The 25,380-nt window shown below is 36.7% G+C and overlaps 1 long non-coding RNA gene across 6 annotated transcripts in view; it reads right to left on the bottom strand.

Moving 5' to 3' along the window:
- Positions 1-25,380, bottom strand: part of LOC116997646 — a 346,453-nt gene that overhangs the window by 4,113 nt on the left and 316,960 nt on the right. For 3 of the 6 annotated variants that reach the window (XR_004418216.1, XR_004418219.1, XR_004418218.1), the window contains one exon: positions 16,618-16,697. This is a non-coding gene — a long non-coding RNA (uncharacterized LOC116997646). The remainder of the gene's footprint in view (positions 1-16,617; positions 16,698-25,380) is intronic. The other 3 variants (XR_004418217.1, XR_004418220.1, XR_004418222.1) reach the window with 1 other exon arrangement.

Below are 25,380 nucleotides of genomic sequence, written 5' to 3'. Positions count from 1 at the left end.
CAGTTTCAAATCATTGTTGTTGATAATATGTAAATAATCTCCCAGAAAAATCTTACTTCCTGCATTGCCTGTGTTTATTGCTTATTGCCAATGTTATATCCTTCAGCACTGCAGAAACATTGTTGTATTGACCTGGAGAACAAAGGTAGAATAATGCACTAGCATCAAAAAGGAAAATCGAAAAAGAAAATTGAATGTGATTTTTTGTTATATCCCTTGAATAAGAGTTTGATAGATTGCCAAGAAAATATACAGTATTCTTGAAGATCTCAGGTAACTGGCAGGAAAAAAAGTGACATTTTTAAGTAGATGAAGGAAAGTTGTATATCTGTAGTTGGTCTCCATTCTGTATTTCCCAAGGCTGGTAAACCTGAGCTATGCAAAGTTACACAATAAACTAATGCACCGAGTTCTTCTCAGCCCAGGTGATAGAGACACAATACCTGTCTTCTGCACATGCTAGTCAATCTGACAGAAGTAATGACAAAACTGTATTGGAATGCATTTAAAACTGTATTACATGTTGTTGTCTTGTCTCTGTTGTTTTTAGTTGTAGCCATGTGTTTGAGACTGAAAACTAAGAAAACTAAGAAAAAGGTCTTCAAATCATTTCATAGTGATTCCAATGTTTTGACTGTAGTTCTATATTGACATATCTTCCAGAAATCTTCTGGAATCATCCCATATCTTCTAGAAATGGGAAACTGGACTCTTTTTTTACTTCAACAGCATAAGGAAATTTCAATTAATTGGTAAGATAATTGCATGAGATATCAAACACCTAACTTATCGCTAAATTTATTTTTAGGTATATCACTATTCTGGGACATAGTGTTTATAACTTTGGAACTTGATCAGTTTCCTAAAGAAATAGAGAGAAAAGAGCATTGACTGCCCCTCTCCTCACCTCTTTAAGCCAGCAATTTTAGCTATGGTTGTACAGTATCAAGGGGTGATATTTGTTGTACCACTCTTCCACATTTACACATAGCATTTTGGTAAAGAGAATATCTACTCACAAAGCCCCAAAAAGTGTTTCTAGTAATCCAGTACCAGCTATAACTTTACCTATTAAATCATTCTATATAAACTCAACTTCACAAAATGAATAGAAACAACAACAAGAAGAAAAAAAAATAAAAGCATGTCCATGATAAATAAAGATTATTCCTTCACATGTGGCAACAGAAATTCTCTTGTGGGAAGAAAAGGGTGGATAGAGGAATCAAAAAAATCAATGATCAGACAATATTAAAAAAAAAATAGCATGAGAAAAGATAGAAAAAGATACAAAAGAGACACTGAGAAATCACTGGAAAAAACAAATCAAAACAGAGAAGTAGATTCGAAAGTTCAAGTGGAAACAGCTGAAGGTGTTACAGAAGATGTAGAAAAATCCAGCAGTATAATGTCTGTGCACAGTAAGAAATATATTTAATACAGTTCAAGATAAAGTTGAATAACAAAAATATGAACTGGGAACAAAAATCATGAAACAAAATTCCACAAGGAATATAGATTTCTGGGAATTGGTATGCTGAAATTGGCAAGGTAAGTACAAAGCTGGTATATTTTTCCCTACAATTTTTATATTCCATTACCCAAAAAGCTCTTCTAACTTCCACATTTTCAAACATAATTCACAGACCAAGCCAACAGCTAACACATTTGATATAAAAAATATAAAAAATATATACCATATAAAGAAATAAAACAGTATAAGGACAACTGTAGAGGCTTAACAATTACAGGTTGTTAGTCCGTATGTGCAAAAATCTGGGATATTCTTGGATTCAATTTACAATCAGAGAAACACATTATACAAAATTAATTATTTAGATGAGTACATAACTGTTCCTGACACTGCCCAAATGAAAATCAAGAAAAGGAAAAGAAACACCCCCCTTTGTAGTTTTTTCTCCCCCTTTATCTCCTACCTAACTACAAGGAAAGGAACACTGATACCAAAAGCTCAGGAAGAAATAAAAAACAGCAGCCACAACCCGGAATACTATTGCAGAAATGGAAATCACCTATTTTTGGGAATTCTAAAAGAGCAAAACCAAAATAATAGAGAAATCTTTCACATGGGTAAGCAAGTTAGTCGGTCCTCTGAAAAGGAGCTTGCATAATATAAAGACAATTTGGCATTATAGATGTGGGTTTTACATGCCCAAATGTTGTAATTAGATATCAAAGAATACTCACTGCAAAGGTAAAAATAAGTTTCTCTCCCTACTGGATTTTTCAAAGGTAACAGTGGCATTTAGCTGCAGAGTTAGCATTAAGTAATTTTAAATTATTTCAGATAGCAAAGTGTGATGGATTTTTCAACACCATCCTGACTGACATACGTACATCAAAAAAATCCATATTTAGGAGACTCCATTCCTCCTACTGTCTTGGAGCTCCACAGAGACAAGGTCAGATGCCTCCATTAATTCTACAAGTTGTAGCACCTAGGATTTCTTTCAAAAGTGTTTACAGTCCAGGCTATTTTTTGAAGCCTAAAACTTTGTCTTTTTCCAATTTTTCTTCCATTTGAGGCAGATACTATTTCCAAGTATTAATTTTACCTTCAGCTATATTTCATAAGGTTTGTAGACACATTTTTCTAAATTGCAGTAATTTCATGACCATAAGGCGCACCGGACTATAAGGTGCACCCCTCAGGACTATAAGGCACCGGACTATAAGGCGCACTTTTTTTTTGCCGTCAAGATCCGTGCCATGCGCAACAAAGTAACGAATTAGTAACAGAAACCCGTGATCATGGAGTTTACTGGCAGGGGCTCAATTTGGAAACATTCTTCACAGATCGGCGTAGGCTTTCAAAGGCAGCCCCAGGCACCCTACCCGTGCAGTGGGCCCTGGCACTCCCACCCACCCCTGTTGCTGGCTGACGTGGTTCAGCGCAGCCGCGGGACCGCCTTCCCCTGGTGGCTCCATACTGTCACAGTGCTGCTCCCCCTCACGGCTCCGCGGAGTCACCGTGCAATTCCCTCACTCGGTTCGGCGCTCCTGCCATGCTGTTCCCTCGCTCAGCTCGGCGCTCCTGCTATGCCGTTCCCCCTCGCGGCTCCATTGTGCCGACATTCTGTTCCCCCTCGCAGCTCCGCGGAGCAGACGCGTTGGCCCGCCCCTCGCTCGGCTTAGTGGTGCGGCCGCCCTGCCGCCCATCCCTTGCTCAGCTCGGTAACCTGGCCGTCCTGCTGCCCGTTCCTCGCTCGGCTCGGTGCACTGCGGCCCTGCCTGCCCCTATGAGCTGTGGCCCCACTGCCCCCAGCACTGCGGCCCCGCTAGCCCCTATCGGCTGTGGCCCCTCAGCTCAGGCCGCCGCACACAACAAAATAACGAAGTAGTAACACCTCCCTGCCCACTCTGCTCCTGGTGCCTGGGGCCGCCCGGGGCTGCCCCCTGCCTTCCTACCCGCGCTGCTTGCTGTGCCTGGGGCTGCCCATGGCTGCCCCGTCATCGCTACTTGGCGCTCCCGTGGCGCCGCCCCCCCTCACGACTCTCACTTCCGAGGTGGCAAATGTCGCAACTTTGTACAACATATAAGGTGCACCGGACTATAAGGCGCACTTCTGGGTTCGGGAAAAAATTTTAGTCAAAAGGGTGCACCTTATAGTTGTGAAATTACTGTAATATTTCTTGTTTCAGTAACTCAACTCCAGTAGCTTTGAAGTAACAGAAACTAATATTTTACTATTCTGTAAAGATCACAGAGAATAAAGCTTAGACATCTTTTTGGATTAACAACTGCTGAATAAGTAATTATCTTTTAATTATTTCAATAGTTTTCAGAGGGCTAATTGAAAGTTAGTGAGTTTATTCATATTTGCATTATGTATTTGGTTTTAGACAGTTTGTCCCTAAACCTTTAACCTAGCACAAGTATGAACTCTTCTTTATTTCTAGCACATAAGGTTAGTCAGATCTTTTCCTTTGTAAAAATATTATATTATGTTATGTTAATAATATCTTGAGACTGAAAAATGAAGAAAATAAGACCAGAGATGACTTTCCTTTCAGCATTAACACTCTGAGTTTTCTATGCTTTTTTTTTTTCTTTTTTCTTTTAAGTTCTCTTTTGTCAAGATGAAATAGAAAATTTCAAAACTTTCCTTTAAAACCCTAGCTGCAGCCCTAGCAATCAACCAGAATTGGTTTGATTCAAATCCTAGATAAAAGTTAATTTTCTTTTTCTTTTACTTTTATTTTTAGTATAAGAAATAATTACACTATTCAGAGTCTAGATTGCCTGTTAACTTAGAAAGCACTAAACACCTCGTTGGCTAGAAAAGGTTGCATCAGCTTATGCTGGGGTCACAAAAGAAAATAAACATCATATGAATAAGATCTTGTGCAACCTCATTGCTATCTACAGCTTCCTCACTAGGGGAAGCAGAGGGGTAGACACTGATCTCCTCTCTCTGCTGACCAGAGAGAATGGCATGCACTTGTGTCAAAAGAGGTTTAGGCTGGATGTTAGGAAAGAGATCTTCACCTAAGGGGTGGCTGGGTACTGGAACAGCCTCTCTAGAGAAGTGGTCACAGCATCAAGCCTGTCAGAGTTTCAAAAATATTTGGACAATGCACTCAAGGTACATGGTGTGACACTTGGGGACGTCCTGTGCAGGGCCAGGAGTTGGAGTTTGGCAATCATTGTGCGTTCCTTCAAACTCAAGATACTCTGTGATTCTAGAATTATTAATAGAAGAGGTGTCACATTCCTTACAGAAGTAGGCATGAACTGCAGTTCCAATTTTGTTATGAAGAGAGCTGTAAGGACAGCCTAACAGCATCTGCAATTAAAAGAGCATAGAAATGCTGAACCGGTTCTGGCCAAACACTTTCCTACCTGGATTCAAGGAGATTAGTCATGTGTTTTATCTAGATGGGCTTCACTGGGAAAAAATCCCCACTGGAATCCTACCTAATTGTACCATGAGGTTAACACAGTGTGAAAAGCTGAAAGAGGTTTAGAAGATAAATAGTCACCAAAAAAAAAAAAAAAAAAAAAAGTTTTGATGTTGCTTACGGCAAAAGAAACTCCTGAATATTTACTGGGTTAGCATCTGATCTATCATTCCTTTAAAAAAAAAAAAAAAAAATAGACTTTTGTGTACCAAAGTCTTAAAATAGCAGATTTAATAGGACTTGAAGGAATTCGTAGAAATCAATGTGAACTCATTATTAGGGTCCTTTCTTCTGGTACTGTGCATAGTTTATCAATAAACACAATCTTTAATGGATGTCGTAATGGATAGCTTCAACTGAAGCACTGTTCACAAAAAATGAAAACCAGTCACATCACACTAGGTGACTAATCCAGCACCTTACATGGCCAAAGGGATTCATACTAAATGATTCAAATATGGATTCTAGGCACACTGACTCCCGACAAGATACAAAATATAAAAAAACCCCAACAAACAAAAAAAACACACAAAACCCTCTAACTATTTTTTTTTAAAATGTTGTTCAAAGGTTTCGTTTAATCGACAGTTACAATAAAATTTAAAAAAAATGCAGGGAGGGGGTCAAACCTTTTTTATGTACAAAAGTATTCAATTTTTTTATACAAACCATCAATGCCCCATAACAAAACCCTATCAGCCCTTGAAATTCTCATTAGAAGAGGGATTATCATTGCCAGAATACAAACAGGTGTGTCACATAAGATCCTCACCTGCTTAAAATTCATCAGAACCACTATGCAATCAAAGTTTTATCATCATAGCAGGATTTTTAAAAGTTTATCTAACTGATGATTTGGTTAGATGATATGCAAGATGGGCTGTGTTCCGTTATGATGTCTTTTACACTAAATATGAGTGTTTAACTATAGAGATGACTTAAGACTCTTTGATTTTCGAAAAAAATTGTTGAAGATGGTTGTTAGAAGGCATTATTATATTCATAAATAGGTACAGGAAATTATTAAATACTACAAGCCCATAAATTTGGTACCCTGTTGACCACAGACATTTTATGAAAGAGGGTTAAATGAGTTACAAAACAGATCTTTCTTGAACAAAAAGAGATCTGAAAAGTTTGCGAACAAGAAAAAGTTCTTAATCTACAAACAGCACTGCATGTACATAGGCAATTAACACTACAATGAACATATAACTTAAATGCGACATTAAAACAAGATTAAAGGATGCAGTGCCATCCTCAGTTGGCATACAAAACTATTTTGCCTACAATAAGCAGGGATATGGAAGCTACAGGATAAGAGAAATGAAATTACATAACCAATGACTGAAGAAATATTTGTGCAACTATACCCATATGATTTGCACAGAGAGTGACTGTCAGAAGGACAACACAATTAGTCAGATAAAATCCAGCTACTGTTTCTGTAAATATAATTGCACACACTGTCATGCCAGCCATTACCTGCTGTGAAAGGAACAACTGTTAAACACAGAGAGATGAATCATTAATCTGACTCACATCTCTCTCTTTTCCTCAACCAGAGAGCAATCCATCTACATTTATATCTGAGGTCCATGTAGCTAGTCAAGGGTAATACAGGTACGCAAGGCAGTGCAAATGTTCTTTTTACATTCCCAAAGCAGCAGAGTTTTCTTCTGTGTTATTTCTCTTCCCTAGGAACTTCCTAGTAGAATACAGATCTCGCTGATTTTTTGAGTCATTCCTCCCATGTATTAAAGTCAGGTCACCCAATTAGGGACACCCAATACATAAGACACTGAGGAGCAATTACTTAGTTTAAATAGAAAGAACTTGCAATAGCCCACATATACTGTTTGTCCTAAAAAATTATTTCTCAAAAATTAATAGCAAGAGCTCCTTTGAGCAGTATGACAGAATCCCATTGACTAGCAAAAGAAAAACAAAAACAAAAAAAAACCAAAAAAAAAAACCTGAAGAGAGATCTCATGCAAATGTTTGAGGCTTCAGAAGCAGTTAAAGAGATTTACCTCTTGTTCTTTGCTAGCAGTTCAGTACTGCACTTTAAACTCCTTAAAATCATGTACACTATAAATAATATTATTGTTACAGAAATCTTAATAGTACATAATGTACAGCATTTCTATAGTTTTTTGGGTTTCTAGGGTGCACACAACTATTTAACTGCAGAGAAACTTGTTGCCTGAGTTAGGCTAACTGAATAGGTATTCAAAAACCACCAAACATGGCAAAACAACAGGTAACAGAGAAGTTAGAGACAGAGTCATAAGGAATGGCTCAATTACACAGACAATTGTGAGAGAAGCAGCTGAATTCCACAGATCATTCCAGAGGCATATAGAGGTTCTTTTGGAGAGTATAGTCTCGCAAAGTCCATACTGCCCAGATGATTGAGTACTACTCTATAGCTGAGACTACCTAGGCAATGCTACCAGAGACACTGAGCTTGGGTGTACTTGTAGAAAAACTAAGACAAATATGGAAAAGGTAATTATGGGCAGTGATTATCACATCACACTTTAACTCAGAGGTCTTTAAGCCTATGATTGCTCCTGTGACATTGCTTTGGCCAAATATACAAGAATCACTGCTATCCATACAACCTCGCACCTCTGATGTCTCCATGTAGATATTCATATTGTATGTGTGTAATTATGTTAACAAAATTTCTACAAGATCACATCTTTCAGCAGTTACACTGGACTGTTTAAATTTCTAACTAAATCTTCCCTGATTAAGTCATTTTTGCCCAGTTTTCCATTGCCAGTACTCAAAGTTATGGGCAAACAACTCAAAACCAAACAAAACTCCCCCACAAAAACAAACAAATGAACAAAACAAAACAAGAAACCCCAAACCAAACCAACCAACCAACCAAAACCTCAAAAATCCACTCCAGAACAAAAAGAAAAAGCCCAAACACTAAAAACTATAGGTACGATCAACAAATTTCAGGTCAACCACTGAACTCAAATTTCTTTAATCTCAATAATCTGAATATGAGGAAGAACTTCTTTACTGTGAGGGTGACTGAGCACTGGAATGGTTTGCCGTGGAGTCTGTATACTCTTCCTCCCTGGAGATATTCAAGAACCATCTGGACAGAGTCCTATGCAATGTGCCCTAGGATGACCCTGATTGAGTTGGGTTGCTGGACGAGATGATCTGCTGTGGTTCCTTCCCACCTGGCTCAGTCTGTGTTTCTACTGTCTTACACTTTTTCTATCAGAAAGTGAAAATTTTCTTTTATGGGTACTGATTTGCATTGTATTTGTATATACACATTTTTTTTTTCTTTCTTTAAGGGGAGGGGAATGCATAAACAGAAGGAGTGGATGTTTTTTCTGTCCTAAACTGTGCATTACACAACATGGTATTTTTAAAACAGGTAAAAAAACCTATAAAAATAGCAGTGTACTTATTAAATAACAATGTTCAGCTATCAGTGGAAGTCAATATTGACATGAGGAAGATGGTGACATTTTCTTATATTTGTCTGACTATTTCATATCTTGTTTTTTCTAATATCTATGTATATTATCACCACTTTTATTGTCAGGATGGCAAAAGGACAACAAAACAACAACAACAAAAATTCAACTAATTCAATTTTGATTCATGTAACAGTACCATTGAACACATAATATTTCATTATATTAATTAATGAAGATATAAAAGTACTTTCGAAGCAATTAGTTTTGTGTTAATACTAAAACAGACAAAGGCATGTTCATTCTCACTCATCTTTTCAGAGCAGAAAGACTTATTTTCATGCTTTTATTTCAGATTGTTCTTTACTGTTTTGCCTAAGTTTCTTTTTTTGAGGAAGAGTGAGGAAGAGTGTCTGTTCTTCATTCCAGCCAGGGTAGGCTTTAATAACTTTTATGTTACCTTTTTTTTTTTTTTGTCTAGATCTAAGTCACCCCAGTTATTCCAGTTATTCCTTGAAAAGTTCTTCGTTATTATAGAATAGTGATTTCTGATTTAAAACAAAGTCCAACCTTACTAACAGTCTAAAGATTACAGTAATTTCATGAATACAAGCCGCAGCAAGAAGACTAAAATTTTGGTGGAAACCCGGAAATGCGGCCAATATTCCGATGCGGCTAATCTATGGACAAAAATGTGATATCTGCCCTTACCTAGTATCATGCTGGTCCAGTCCCGAGCCAAAACAGTTTGAAATCCATGGTTTCCCGTTGTTCCGACGATGAACCAATCAGAGAACAGCTTATTGCCTGCCTGTGGATGGCGGCGTTACTGAGGGGCGGGGGTTGTTATCGGGGTGAGTTACCTCGGCAGTTCGATAAAAGTGTGTGATATTTCTCTGTACTTTTTAAAGTGTTTTCAGTCTTGTGCGGCTACGGGGCTGGCTGGGCTCGCAGGGAGAGGGCTGGGGGAGCCGCTCAGCTCGCAGGGAGAGGGCTACAACGGCCGCTCCCCCCGCGGGCCACGAGGGCTACAATGGCCGCTCCCCCCGCGGGGCTGTGAGGGCCAGAGCGGCGCTCGCCCCGCGGGGCTGCAAGGGCCAGAGCGGCGCTCGCCCCACAGGCCGCGAGGGCTACAACGGCCACTCCTGTGCCAGCACGGAGATGTGGCTCCGCTCGGAGCTCAGCTGCCTGCCCGCGCGGCTGAGCGGCTGTTTAAAGGCAACGCGGATCCATTGGGAATACTCGCAAAATGACCACACTATTGTTCCTGTCTTTTTCGGCTTGTAAATAAAGGGTGTGTCTTTTTTCACTTGGAAACAATGTTTCCGAGGTTGGCAGTAAGCCAGTAAGCCCCGGCGATCCCGCGATTGTGTTACTAAATGACGATTTTGTGAAAGTTCGCGGCGAACTAAAGTGCGGCTAATATTCCGGGTGCGGTTTATCTATTGACAAAGACATCAATGTTGCCAACATACCGGATATGCGGCTTATACTCCGTGCGGCTTGTATTCGTGAATTTACTGTAATTTGAGTTTCATACAGTGGACAATTTTCACAAACTATAGTTTCTTTTATGATTTAAATAGAAAATCGTGTTAAATATACTAATCCCACTGAATTGACACAGACTTTGTATATGCAACTTTATTTCATGCTTGTGAAAACGTTAGCTTCCATTCTTGCCCTGACAACTTCACAGGAACATATAAACAGGTGGATAAACAGAGATTTAATGTTCAAGCCATAACACCAGCAAATCCTCAGAAACAGAAGGGGAAGGAGAATCTAGGTTAATCAGTAGGATCATGTCTTATGTTCTGATTGAGTAAACAAAAAAAGACTTACTTCACTTTAGGCCTATTAAAGAAAAGCTCATTCACATTAATTGGATTGTCTGACTAAAACTTAGCTTAAAACGGAACATTTTAATATCATGTGTTTGGTGTTTTAATGGTGCTGGAAGAACAGTTTCTGTACACAGATAATATTATACATATAAATTTGACAGGAAAACTTAAGAATGCAGAGTTCGAGTTTCAAAATATGTTTGTCTTCCATTATCACAATAATAATCTAATGACAAGTGAAACCTTGCAAGATAATTTTGGTATTGTTCCTAAATAAGAGGCATGCTATGTTACACAAGACTTTCTCCTGTGGTTTGAAGATTTTCAAGAAATCATTCACCTTGTGACTAATAGGAAAAAAAAAAATGGATTCTTTGCATCCAGAGAGTCTTAAACTGTAACTTACATGTTTTCTGGAGTTAGCTTTGTTTCTGCAAGTGAGTGGGATGACGGTTTAGTGATGTTGAGCATCACTAAAAGAGCACCAGAAAAAGAACTGGAGGACCAGCAAAATTGCACTCTCACTTTAAGATGAAAAGCATTTCACAGCGAGGATCCATGTCTAAACAAGGACTTGTAGCTCATTCTCATTTTGAGCCTTATTTGACAGTTCTTGTACTGTGTTCAGGGTACTCTATTCAAGGAAGCAATGAAAATCATAGACTGATACCTAAATAAACATGAAAACTATCTTTAACCAAGTTACAATCTAAGTTATATTCCACCTATGAAAGTAATCACTCAAAAGGGTTACTAGAGAGAGAATAATTTAAGGAATGATAGAACAATGAATAAGAAATTTTAAAGTGCAACACCTTCCAGATTTGGTTTTGATTTTGGTTTTTGCTTTTTTTAAAATGACACTTGGAAAATATATTGTGAAGACAATCAAGACAAATAACAACTAAAATTGTGTACCTATAATTTCATCTGCAACCTGATACTTTTGATTAGAGTAAATAAGTATTTCACTGTTAAGAGTGTATGAATTTCCACATATTCTAACATAGAGCTACTGTTACTAGACATAGATTAGGCTGTTTGTGAGACTACTAGCAAAACTTCTTCAGCCTTTGAGAATAAAAAGGATGCAGTTATCAACAAGCAACAATCTTCAGCAGAAAACAGCTCATAATTGAAAAAAAAAAAAACCCAAACAAACAAACAAAAGAAAAAGACAAAACATGCCAAACCAAAAACTACCCAAAGTGATTGGAAAAGCTTAAAAAGCTAATAAAAGTTCACAATCCTGATCTGATGAAGATTTAAAAGCATTAAGGAAGCTTTAGACCTCTTTCTTCTTCATACAGAAATTGTTTGCACAGGAGGCTAAGGCAACTTAGCAAATAGGAGACTAAGGGGCCACTCTTTAACCCCAGATGATCTTTAATCCCAGCTGATGGTTGATGGAATAAGAGCCTGTATAGCAACTGTGTTCCATCCCAATCCCCATCCTATACTGCAGAAACAGCAGTGAAATATTTTGTTTGTTTTCTGAGGTGACATCACTTTTCAAGGAGCAGATTAAAGCTACATTTTTTTTTTATGATTATGAAATCACCTCCTACACACCATCATCAGCATCATCATGCAGCTTGCTGTAACTTTAAAACTTGAATATAATTTTTGTTTCTAAAACTCTGAATTGTAAGGTGCTGACATTATTGGGGTTATACACACCTTGAGACTGAACAGAGTCTGTGAAAGATACCTGGGTCAGATTTAAACAATACTTACAGGTGTTAAACACTTGTGCTTTCCCCTTGCGTGAAAGGGAAGAGTTCTTATTATGATTATTGTGATAATGCAGACATATGCATGAGAATGAAAAGAGACACATGACAAGATCCATACACAGAACAAAGTATCCAGTAAAGGATGTCACATGCTTAAACCTACTCAAATCAAAGGTAATGAAAATAAATAATATAGAAGAATTAACACAGTTCTGAATTGACACCGATGACTTATTGGAGTAATAATATTTTGGAGTAATAATAATATGGTATTTCCCCTAAATAATAGAAAGCAAAAAAGACAGTCAACTGTTTTACTATTCCAAAGAGTTAAAAACTCTGTTTTTGTAATCTCGAGAACCTATTTATATAAGGTATGAAATTTAGAAAGTAGCAAATTCTAAATTTTATAGATTGCATTAGCTTTTTAACAATTTACCTAATACTATCTACTACATTTCATGAAAACAAATATCTTTGGCCTCATTTAATTATATAAATTGAGAGAAAATAGTAAAAAGGAGATCAATATTATACTGCACTACAAATATTACTCTTGGAAAACACTGGGGAAAGGACTGAAATTCATTAAACTGCAGTCTTCTACAAATGTTTTCATAATGAATAATGCTCCTTGGTTTGGTCTCCAAATTTTAAATTAATAAAAAGTGTGTTGTGTGGTTATTTTTTTAGATTTTATATTTCAAAATCTGAATTTATGTTTTGTCTAGAAACATAAAAAGCCCAGTTGAATTGCATAATGTATATATAATGAAAAAGAAAGAGGGCAAAAAATAAAACAAAGAGGAAAAATGTAATCAAGATCTATAAATACTTCCAATATAACTTCTTTATGCTTACATTTCTAGTTATTCTGTTTTAAATGAGAAATATATATCAGACCAATTCCTGTGAACAGCACCTCCAGCTCTGACAGCAAAGGACTGAGCTTGGGCTCCACAGCATGACCAGGCATTTGGGTTAAAGGCCACTGCTGCCTGCTCAGACACCACATGTACACTCCTACATGTGTAAGCCAATTGTCTAAGAGCTCATCTCAGGGTATTTGTACTACACCAGGGATATTGCCAATCAAGGACATCTCCTTCTGTAAAAAAAGGTCAAGAACAGACCAACATGTTATCAAGAGGCACAGTTCAACCCTGTACATTTCAGCATGTATTCAAACAAATGACTGAGAAATATGGCCTGCTATGAGGAAACAAGAGCTTTAATGCATGAGTAAGGGCATTTGGTATGTAGTTTTCCCATTTAAAAGAGATTATTAAAGGATAAGAATATGCTATAGATGCATTGTAAGATGCCTTTAACATACCTTGGATAGAAAATCACCCAAATATGCAATCTTCATAGACTACCTAAAGCAACAATTAACTATTTACCTAACAGATAAAAGCAATTGCAAAGCACTGATATGTTTCAATAATATTTGGTCCTAAGCACTACCTAGCCACAATTTCTTCTAGTAAATATCCTATTAGTTTTTACCCTTCATGTCTTTTGCCTTATACACATGAAATAAAGCCAATTCTCTACCATCAGTAACTAATTTTTGCCAAAACTTCAATTATATAGCTAAACATAACAATCTTGTGGATTGTAGTGGGGTTTTCCCCCTTTTTTCATCCTCTTCACTATTTTCATTATGTGGACTGTACAAATCTAAATTTTTTTAATGCAATCTGATTATATACATACACTATCTCGTTCTAAACACAAGCATTCTAAATCTCTCTGCAGTTCTAAATTTCACTTTCTGCTGCACATCTATCTTTTCTTTATAGCAAAGAACAAAAAAAACAACACTACTTCTTCATAACCAATATTCTAGAATAAAAAAGTTATAGACAGGTAGAGTTCCATCTCATCTACTACAGCTGCTTTTAGCAATAGTGTTATGAAAGTAACACACTAGAGACCACACTTTTTTCTAATTCATTTTTTACTGCATTTTCACCAGGGAGAAAGGAAATGGGACTCCAGGGAAGCTAACTACACATGCTAGTGGTAAGACACAGCCTACAAGATGTGAGTCGTACAATATGTACAAAAATAAATGACTGAAAATAAACAATTTATGAGACAGTTGTACTTTTATCTATTTCGACACTCGACCATAAAATCCAACGCATCAACAATTTAACTGTCAAAATAGCATGAACCACCATTATAACATCAACACACAAAAAAAATCCAGCTCATTTTAGTTTATCAGTATTTCTTAAACACAGTAACAGCTATGTACTACTGATGTCAATATACTCCCACTCTGCACAATTACAGATCATCAGAACAACTGTTCATCACTGACTGAACACTCTCAGTAATCATGAACCTTCTCATATGCAGAGACAAGGCCCTGAACAGTTAATATCAAAGTAATCAGTCTTCATCCCTGATACAAACTCACTCATACATGTGGCACCTGTGTCCAGAAAAATAGCCTTTAGGGAAATACAGGAGAAAATATTCTACAGGTCCATAACACAAGTACTTTGTCCCACGTCTTCAATTAAATTCTTTAATAAGAACATAATTAGTGCCAAGTGCATAGAAAAACTATTAGGTTGCAACCCCTCTGATCCTGCTAGACCAGGCAAGATTTTTACAAGTAACCTAGGATAAGAATCTTGTTTCTGAAAATAAGATCATCAGTTATTTACTGCTTACAAAATTCAGGTAAAGGGATTATAAGTCTTGCAATCTTCAATTTCTCCAATATCTTACTCAAATCTTTTGGTTTCATTTCTATGATACTTGCAATTCAGTGGCTGCTGTCTACCACCCAGTGTTGACATTGATTACTAATACAGTATTGCAGCTACATCCCCATGGCAACTTGTTTTCAGACAATTTCTCAAGTCATATTTCTATCAGCCACCAAAGATGTCCTATAATATCACAGTTATTCCTAAAATATGTAATATTTATTGAAAAACAAAGCTAAACAAACCACCTATTGTTCCATTAAAATACCACAACCCTTCTAGTTTCTGTAATTTATCAATTTTCTCAGTTTTTCAGTTCTGCCCTTCCTCTCTAGCAAACCAGGATTCATTACTCAGGAGCTGAAGTTAGCTTCCATCCAAAATCCAAGAAGACAGCAGAGAAAGGTGTGTACTCCCTTAGAGGTAGGAGTATTGAAACTAAATTTTTTGGATGGCAGAAGTTTGTGGCAATTCAAGACAGATTATTTCCTTCAACAACCCGAAGCTGTTGAAATTTGTGGTCCATTTCCTCTGGTTTTCCTCTCATTTCCTTGCATCTCATTTCAATCTAGCTCACTTAATGGACAGAAAACCCTTCATCTTTTTGGTCGATTCAATCTTTCTCTGGCTATTGTGCTGTATCTGACTTCCCAAGGAAATAAATGAGCATCAGACATGGTACAAAAATGAGAGAGAAAACATAGCTGAGAGCCATACATCTATTAGCAAGGAACAAGAAAATTGATGTAACTGGGTCTAATCTGCATCCTAGGTACATCCACATAAAAAAAAAATAAAAAAACAAAACAAAAACCAAAAAAACCTCCATGCTCCTTCCAGCTAGTCCTTTTCCAGTAAAACATGACACAGGTCTTTTACTTTCATACAGTGGTATTTGCTGCTCCAAAAGGATCAATATTCTGTGTATTCAAAAAGATGCAGAGACCAGCTTGTTCTACTGACAGAGAGGTCTTATGGCATTCTTCTCCCTGCATTTGTGTACAAACAAAATACACTAGAGTATATAAAAGCCATTTTCATATTTCCTAAGCTAACAAAAGTAGAACCTAGTATTGTGAACTTCTGCCTCAGATGTAATATTTTCAATAGCAAGAAAATAAAAAAATTCTTTTAAGCAATATTTTTAAGTAATAAAATTTTTAACATATTATATGTTAGGTGCAGAGTTTAAATATTTTTCTTGTGTGACTGTCCTCGAACAACAGCTTAAGTGCAAAATGCACTCAAAAATATGTCTAAACACTTCTAAGGCCAAGCTTCATATATTAGTGTTCTAGCTCAGCTTCTCACATCCAAATCTATCCTGTAATATTCATATTATATAGTGCTTTTTGCTACAGAGATTGAATTGGAGAAATTCAAAGCAGTTAGCACCTGCATTTTGAAATTGAAATTTTAATTTTACGTGAATAAAAAAAACATTAGCATTAACAGAAAAGCATGCTGCAAACAAAGCTGACAGTCATTTTTAGTATAAAACAGAGTCGTGTTTTTAATAGCATGCAAATACCGTTGACAGGCATGTCTTTATTCAATTAGTTCCTAGTTTCTAAGGGCAGAGTTGTGTGCATACATCCAAACTGCATTTACTAATTTTAGAGACTTTGTATATTGAATATTTAAAACTACTCAGTATCCGAATCAATTTAACAGAATGTCACTTAAGGTACTTTTCAGTTTTGGCGTTCAATAATTTACATTGTATACCTCAACACTGCTCATGACCTGATCCATAATTACATCCAAGCAGATCTCTTGGCCTTCTTTTTGAAGTAATTCAGAGTAGTTATACTTCCACGTGTGCACATTTTTGTGTGCCTCTCAGTATTATAAAAGTTTGATGCCAATCCATCTGCATATCCTATTTACTTCTATGGTTAAAATAGCAGGTAAAACCAGCACTTACTGTTCAATGGTTACAGGGCACTTCTCCACTCCTCCTTTTCCAAATGACTTGCCAAATCAAACCTACTGCCTCTTTAGCTGCTGGGAAACAAAAGCAAAAAACCCACACACATATCAGAATTCAAGGAACTGAAGGAGAGGGCATTTTACTAAAAAATGTCTTTCAGGAAAAGTAAAGAGCAGTGTAACAGTGGTATTAACACTTCAACTTCTTCTCATAACAGCTCATAAGAATTTCTGAACAAGAAATCTCAGGAGTGTTGTGGTGGGACATCTTTAAGAGTTAACCTCTTTAGACAACAAGAACAAAAAAAAAACCAAAAAAACAAAAAAAAAACCCCAGAAAAAATATATTAAAAATATAAAAATAAACATAAAACCAGCTCAATTGTTTATCTTTTTACCAAACTGTGAACCATCAATAGTTCAACAATGAATTATATTTTTAATATATTCTCCACTGGTCAACTGTATTAAAGGACTAACCAAGATTTCATTAGTTTTTTGTTTTTTTTTTTTTTAACTTGCAAATACAAATATTTACCCCTTGACACAGAATTAAGCTTCTTTGAAAACACTTTTGCTTCATTTATGTATTTTTTTAAAATATAAAACCTGCAAATTTTCACTGGAGAAAATTCAATTTTAAAAAAGGCAACTGTAAGGAACAGATAATTTCTGAAGTGCCTGAAAGCTGCTGATTGCTTAGCATTCCCTAAAGGTGTCAGTAAGCAATGCAGTGCTAACATTGGCTATTCAACAGTTATTAATAGCTGTGATTCTAACACAAATAAAATGTGCTGGAATTATATCTATAACACTAGTGTGATGAAGCACCTACAATTTACAGTAAGCCTCATTTACAAGACACCAGAGAGCATCTTAAAAAATTAAAGTTTAAATAGCCTTTCAAAACTAATATATATTAGACATGCCACTGTGTTGAGCACAATTCTGTTTCACAAGGTATGCAAAATTCATGATGACTAAAACATGAAATATGTACATTTTGCTTTCTAAAAGTCAGCATCATTCTCACACCTCTTGTCAAGACCAGACACAGCTTTTAAATGACCACAACCAGCTACAAAATGTTTTTCTATTCACAGCAGCTGGTGGTGATACAGAGAGACAGCATGAAGACCCCTGTCACACTACAGAATCACTCCTTACACACTGCAGGGAGACAGCTCCTCTACTGCATAGGTAGAAATGTATTTAAAAATGTGTTTTTGAAGAGAAACCTTCCCTGAATGAAAAGGGCTATTATTTTCATGTTATGAACAGAAAAATTAGGCATGCCAAATTTCATGGGGTAAAATCTACTTGCAAGCAGCACTCAGATAAAATGAGATCTGAACATCTACCCAATCTACTTGCCCAATCACCTGCCAGTACAGCTATTTTACCTGGCATTTCTGTGTGTTTGCAAGTCCTGCAAAATGAAAATAGAGTTGGAGTTGGGACACAATGGAAGGGCACAAACCATAACATTATTAGGGTTGTTCCATGCTCTGATTCCCAAGGCTACTCCTAGGAAAATAAAATATTATTGCTACAATATTACAGAACAGACCTGGGAAGAAATGCCAAGGAATAGATAGTGCAAAATACTTTCCTACCTTCTTTTTTAGAACTCCGAGAGAGAAAAAGGTGAAGGAAATTGCAAATCCCTGACAGAAAAGCAGAAGAGGTGAAGTAAGGCCATGGGGCTACCAACCAGTTTTGCCATTAGATCACACGGAAAAGAACAAGTGAGATACACTGCAAGACTCCTGTCTTCTACTGCACACCACAGGTGGTGACAGACCTTTTACTAGGGCCTGTTGATAGATGACAAGGGATCATGACTTTAAACTGAAAGAAGGTAGATTTAGGCTGGATGCATGGAAGAAGCTTTTGACAATGACATGGTGAAACACTGGAATAGGTTGGTCAGAGAGGTTGTGGATGTCCCACCCCTGGAAACAACCAAGGTTAGGTTGGATGGGAGTCTGAGCAACCCGATTTAGTTGAAGATGTTTGCATGGAAGTTGGACTAGATGACCTTTAAATATCCTTTCTAACCCAAAACATTATAGGATTTTAAGATTCCATGATCTCTGTGGAAGCAACTGTTTACCCTAAAGAAAACACTTAGCTAAGGGACTGGCTCTGGAAATGAGACGAAAAAAAGAAAAAAAAAAAGTCATGAGAAAAGTTATCGAAGAGATCAGTAGTATGTAAAGCAGCAGGACATTAGAGCAGCTCAACAGATTTAGAAGGTCAAGACAAATTGTTTAAATTATAAACTATAAAAGAACTATCTGAAAAAAAGCTCTATTCATGTTTTATTTCTTGTTTTATATCACCAAATGATGAAAACAGAGTGGGCTAAGCAATCTACTAAATAGAACTAAGCTCTTAAAACTTGATCTCCAGTGGCTGAACCATAGCCACCCACACATCTGCCATCTGCTTTGGATCATTATTAATATTTCTCAATTGTTCTGTTGAAATTGACAGTGTAGCATCACAAATCCAGTTAAAATACACCTAATTATAATCTCTGCTAACAGAATGATCCTAAATGATCCTATGGAATTCTAAAATATTTATAAAATGCGGGAACAGGAGAAAGGAAAACAGTTTAACAGATGTACTTTTTGTGCTTGTTAAGGAAAGGCTGTTTATATATTAATCAGTCCTGCCAGTGACTGACAGAGGAAACTTTTAGGAAACAACTTCTGGGAACCAAATTAAACTTCTGAAATGCTGTTTCCTAAAGGGTTATTCAAATTATTTCTTAAGTCACCTGTTCCACAATGCAGAAGTTATTATTACCAGGGAGAAACAAACACTTTATGTGTTTATTCCCTTCACTTACGATTAAAGAAAAAAAACAAGTGTCTGAAAAAATTTAGTCCATCTTTTGACCAAGTGCTAGACAGAATAGGGTGCAATCAAAGCCTTGGCTTGAACTGTGAAAGGCTTCATCCCTTGAGTAGCTCCAGTAATTGCAGTTGGCTTACCAGAGAAACAGGCTGAAGCTCACTGTAGAGAGCAGAACACACAGGACTAAATTTTGTGGTCTGCTACACACCCCTGAGCAGAGAAAGGAGTTATGTTTTAACTCATATTTCAACTGTGTCAACAAAAAAAGTTCCTAGCAGATTAAGAAGTTCAACACTACGTTCTGTGTCTTGAAGAAAATACAAGATACAGATAACAATTTAAAATAATAAAACATATCAATTAAGCTTGAAGTGAGAAAGACAAGATTTCTATTTTTCTCTAATTCTTGCCTGAGATACAGCAGAGTCAGATCACTAAGATCATTTGCCTTTAGCAAAGCTTAAGGTTGGAAGCTTTTAGGTCTCTGTTAGGTGCATACATCCCTCAGTGTGATGTTCTTGTTTCTATACTTAGCTGGAATCCCACTGAGCAAATGGATTGCATGTGCAAGTGTAGAACAAAATCAGGCTTTTAGTGTGACAATTTTTCTCCCTACAAAGACTGGGAGAAAAGAAAGGATATTTGAAGTATAAAAGAATAAATATAAATAATCTCAGGGAATCTATTTACCAGGCAAATATGCAGCAGGTTTTAGAAAGCAATTATCTAAGGTTTACACATAATCAACAATTAACTGAACACTTACACAATGTAAAACCATTAAAAACCATTAAAGCTAAGTAACTCACTTAACTCTCTTTTCATTTTAGTTTAGTCACTGTGAAAACAGAACAAATAAAATTAGCTACCATCTGACATCAGTATTTCTAAATTCTCAGAGCAAGGGAAAAAAAAAGAAGCACATTGATGTATAGTGCACTGTAACCTCCCAAACCTTCAGGTTGGTTTTGCATTCCATGTACAGAAGCACAGGAATCTTTAACACAGTGGCAGAATGGTGCCTTGTGCCTTGACACTGAAACATGAGCACACGGTGTAGGCAGACTTCTAACTCAATGCATATACATGGCCTGGGATACCTGGGATTTACAACAGTCTAATAGAAATTAAGGAAATGGTTTACAAAAAGTTTAAATGACTCAAACCAAACATATTTCTGACTGTTTTGTCTTGAGGTACTCAATGACTTCTGCACCTCAGTCTCTTTTGGAAAACTAGTTTTCAGCAATCACAGGCCTCTTTATCCAGTGAAAAAGTCTGGAGTAAGGAAGACATTGTTGGTGGAGGAGAATCATATTAGGTAAATTTTAAGTAATCTGAACATGCATAAACCCATGATGCCTGACAGAAAGCACCCACAAGTACTGTGGGAACTGACTGATACTATTGTATGTCTATGAGAAGACGTTCTTGAGGACTGGAAGAAAGCAGATACCACTCCTGTATTCAAGAGGGACAAGAGGAAAGATCCAGGAATCTACAGGTTGATCAACTTCACCTCCACCACTGGGATGGTGATGGAACATCTAGTACTGGAAACTATTTCCAGAAACATGAAAGACAAGAAAATTATCAGGAGCAATCAGCATGGATTTATGAAGTGGAAGTTGTGGTTAACCAACCTGATTCCCCTCAATAATGAGGAGACTAGTTTGGTGGCTAAGGGAGGAGCAGTGGGTGTTGATTACCTCATCCTCATCCGATAGGCTTTTGACACTCCTGTAACATATTCACAGTCAAGCTGATGAAGTATGGGTTATTTAGGTGCAGTGAGTTGGATTGAAAACTGGCTGATGGGTCAGGCAGAGAGGGTTGTGGTAAGCAGTACAAAGCCCAGCTGGAAGCCAGTGCTGTACCCCGGGTGCCAATCATGGTGCCAGTGCTATTTACAGCTTCATAAATCACCTGAAACATGGGACACAGTCCACTCTTCTGGGGATTGCAGATGATCTAAAAGCAGGAGTGGGTGGGGATAGTGAGAGATGAACCAGATGGTTGTGCTGCCACTCAGTAGGATGTCAACAGGCAGGAGAAATAGATAGAGAATAATGTCAGGAATTTCTTTAAGAAGAAACACAAAGTTCTGCAGCTGGGGAGGAATATGTTCACACAAATGACAGATCATTCACCGAAAAAAATATTTAATGCCCAATTCCCAGAGGCAGGTGCATAAGAAGTGTGAAGTATGCTAGAAGTATGCTAGATGGTCTCTTGTACAGTCAACTGTCATCATGCTTGAATTCAAACACAGGTTTGGTTTCTGCTGTTCTATAAATTTTTTGTCACATATTGAAAGTTTTCAAGTGACCAAAATACCTCTGGCAATGAATGCTAATGAATATAATGATTCATGTAATTATATGACTTAGTTTTACCTTCAAGAGCCAGTGCTGCTCAGTCCACGGACCAAGCATATGCATTCTCTTGATACAGAAATTGTAAACTAAATGTGAATTATGGGAATTCAGGGAATCATGGGGACTTGTCCACGGACAATATCTTCTATATAGCTCTGATGGTGCAAACACTTAGTGAAAAATAGACTATATGGCTGAATTGAATGATTTCCCTATATCATATATTTTAGATCTTCAAGAAAATGTTGCACCAAGAAAGGCATAGGTGAACAGTTCTGATATTAACAATAGACAGCAATACAATCAAAATGCTTTGCTTTCTCTGTGTAACATGTAAGCATCCTAACATAGTTCAGACAGGCATTCTCGGCAGCAATGCCAATAAATAAGCACAAAATGGTGATTTATCAACATTTTAGCAATTTTTTGTATATCATGAACACATACTGCTGTTTCCTGTGCTCCTGTTAGCTTACTTTAACATTTTTCTAGGGAGGGCTGATGTCATGAGCATGGAATACATCTCATCCCAATAAAATGCTATCATTCAATTATTCTACAGAGATCTTTGTAGCACACAGTTTTAAAATACACCTTGTTATACAGCGTTAGCTCACATGTGATGAAATGCAAGAGACCACCAAGTGTGCTTTGTAAATTACCTTAAAAGAACTTTTGAGTAAATGTAATTTGAGGTTTAAGACAAGCAGAAACAGTGTAAACCTGACTGCCATTTTGACAGCATAGAAATAATTCAGCTCAAGGAGTGAGGAACAAATAATGTGATGCAAAGCTTGTGCAGCAAGGATAACTGCAATGCCTCACACTTTAGCCTAAAAAATGTTTTAAACTGTGTGGTCTAGACTGTTTTGAATGCTATAGACAGATGCTAGCACTTGAATTTTACCTTCACTTTGTTTTAGTTATGTTTGATTAGCAGCAACTGGATAACAAACCAGTCCTTACCTAGGTGTGTCTAAAATTTACTAACTGGATCCTGGAACAACCCAACAAGAACCCCTGACAAAGATTTATTCCTACTTCTCTAGGCTGCAGTGGATGGATATAGAATGTTGATTCTACAGGGCCAGTGGAAGCAGGAGCATCTCCTGGTGACTGCTTTTGACCTTAAAGGATCTTTGGGGCACAGTAAGATTTTCAGGTACACACCTAAGCCTCTAGCTTTATAGAAGCATAACTGCAATGGATCTTGCATTGAGGTTTGACATCTAGATGTTTTAGAGCAAATAACAGAATCATAAATGGCAGTAATGGTTTAAATCAGGTGCAAATATTTCTTTTACCTTAATCTCTACTTTCCTTAAAACAAGATTTACTTCAAAGAATTCAGAAAAAGGTAAGCAAATACTTATTAATGGACATAGTAAAAGCTGGCTTTCTAAACATATTTCAATCTCAAATGTACAATTGTTCTGTTGAGAGAAGCATTTCTACAAAAACATTGATCTGATACACAAAAATTAAATATTATCATTTTTGTCTGTATAGCAGGAAAAAATATTTTAATTTTTTTTTTCTTCAGCGGTGTAAAGTTTTCTAAGATCTTTGTGTAAATCCACAAACCATATACTTACAGTCTCAAAGTTACATTCTACTTTCACAAAGGCTGCAATGAGGTAAAAAAGACTATTCATATCAATTCAGGCTTGAAAAATTAGGGGATAAGCTCTAAAATAAAATCACGATTATTTTAATAAAGATTACTTAGATAATAACTAAATAACATGATATAAGGTAAAGCTAAAAAATGCTTTCCTGTTGCTAGAAAAGACCATCTGTAAGGACAGTTAACTCACAATGGTAGTTAACTGGGATAGTTAACTAAACACAATTAGTCATTAAAAAGGTTAAGTTCTCTTAGTCCCTCTTTCTTTTTTTTTCCTTGTTATTTTATACTGTAGCACATTTTTCCATCAAACTAATTTTCATAAATTTTTCAGTGTTTTCCATGCAGTCCTAAAATCACACGAAAAATAAAGATCTGCAAGGCAGATGTTTCAGTGACTTGACATGGTGTTCTTCACTGGCCATCACCATTCTAAACTTGTGGATGTGAAAATTCAAATGCTCTCATTTTTGTGTTAGGAAACTGTCATTTCAAACAACAGATTCCTTATATATTAACTGTATCGCTTCCCCTTTCTTTGCTATGGACATGCCACATCCTGTTCCGATTGAAAGAGCGTGCAAGTCAGATGGAGAAACCTGGTAATGAGTTTTCAGCTGAACACAGAGTTTCAGTTGGGACGCAAATGACAAATCAGTTTGAATCCACACCTTGGAAGTTAAGCCATCCTCCCTCACAGTGTATATTCTAACGTAGCGACAGCCTTCAGAAAAAGCACATGCTTTTTCTCAAGCAGTTTCCCAAATAAGGATCTTAAGACATAATATCCATAATTTATGATCAAAAAGAAGGGACAAAACATTGACCAAAGACTTGAATAGCCAGTAACAATATGTGTTGGGAAAAAAAAAATGCAAAAGAAAATAGTTACTTTTTCCAATACAACTTCTATGGTGCTTAGAACAGAGATATCTACATTGGTATCCCTAAACATTAAATTGCACATAAAAAAATAAAGAAAATAAAGAAAATAATAAAAACACTACAAATAAAATACTCTCGAGTATTTTAATTCCATCAACAGTTTAAACCCAAGTCTGAAAAAAATAAAACACACAAAGCTTGCTCCAGCTTCTCTTTCTGTCTCGGTGGATCTCTCTATGAAGTGATCCTCCATCACTGAAAATCATCAGATATTCAATGTCAAGTCCCAGAGCCTTGTAGCTCAACAAAGTAAAAAATCTTCAACCTTTATTTCCCTCATAGGGCAGATTCTAAAGGCATTCCCTTTTTCTACCCGAAATGTAATTCTTTCTGATCCAGAAAATCATTCCTTTCCCTCAGCTTACATCTCCCTCAAAGCTGGACATACCATCTCTCAGTACAACTCAAAGATAAATGCTCTGGAATCGTACAGTCAGATTTTTGCATATGTGACTGAAATTACTCAGGAAAAGGATTTGACATTCTTTTTGCAAAAGTCAGAGAGGCAGCTGTTTCACACAGCATGAAGTTGACTCGAGCTCAATGAGAAAATCATCAGTCAATTTCAAAATCTTCCCAACCATAGACTAACTCCTCCTCTCCATCCCACCCTCAATGATTACCGCAAAGTAGTTGAGTCAATCAATCAAGATTAGTATTTCTGAAACCACCATTTTGTAAGAAGTTATTAGAGGATTCTCAGGTACACCACACCCTGACTATCATGTGTGAAAGTCATTAGCCTGCAATGCTTTAAGCAAAATAGGGGAAACTGAAAATTGCAAAATGCATAAGAAAAAAGCTGTAAAAATAATTAACACATGCTGCTTAATGTTAGAATAGTCCTTCAATATGTATAATTATAAGACTATTTCTTGTTTCATCTGTATTTAAATTATATTCATCCCATGGAGGGTGTGTTCTAAGAAAATTTCCATTC

The sequence above is a fragment of the Catharus ustulatus genome, chromosome 1 (genome assembly GCF_009819885.2).
Source record: "Catharus ustulatus isolate bCatUst1 chromosome 1, bCatUst1.pri.v2, whole genome shotgun sequence".
Taxonomy (NCBI): Eukaryota; Metazoa; Chordata; class Aves; order Passeriformes; family Turdidae; genus Catharus; species Catharus ustulatus.
This window is presented reverse-complemented; position numbering and strand designations above follow the sequence as displayed.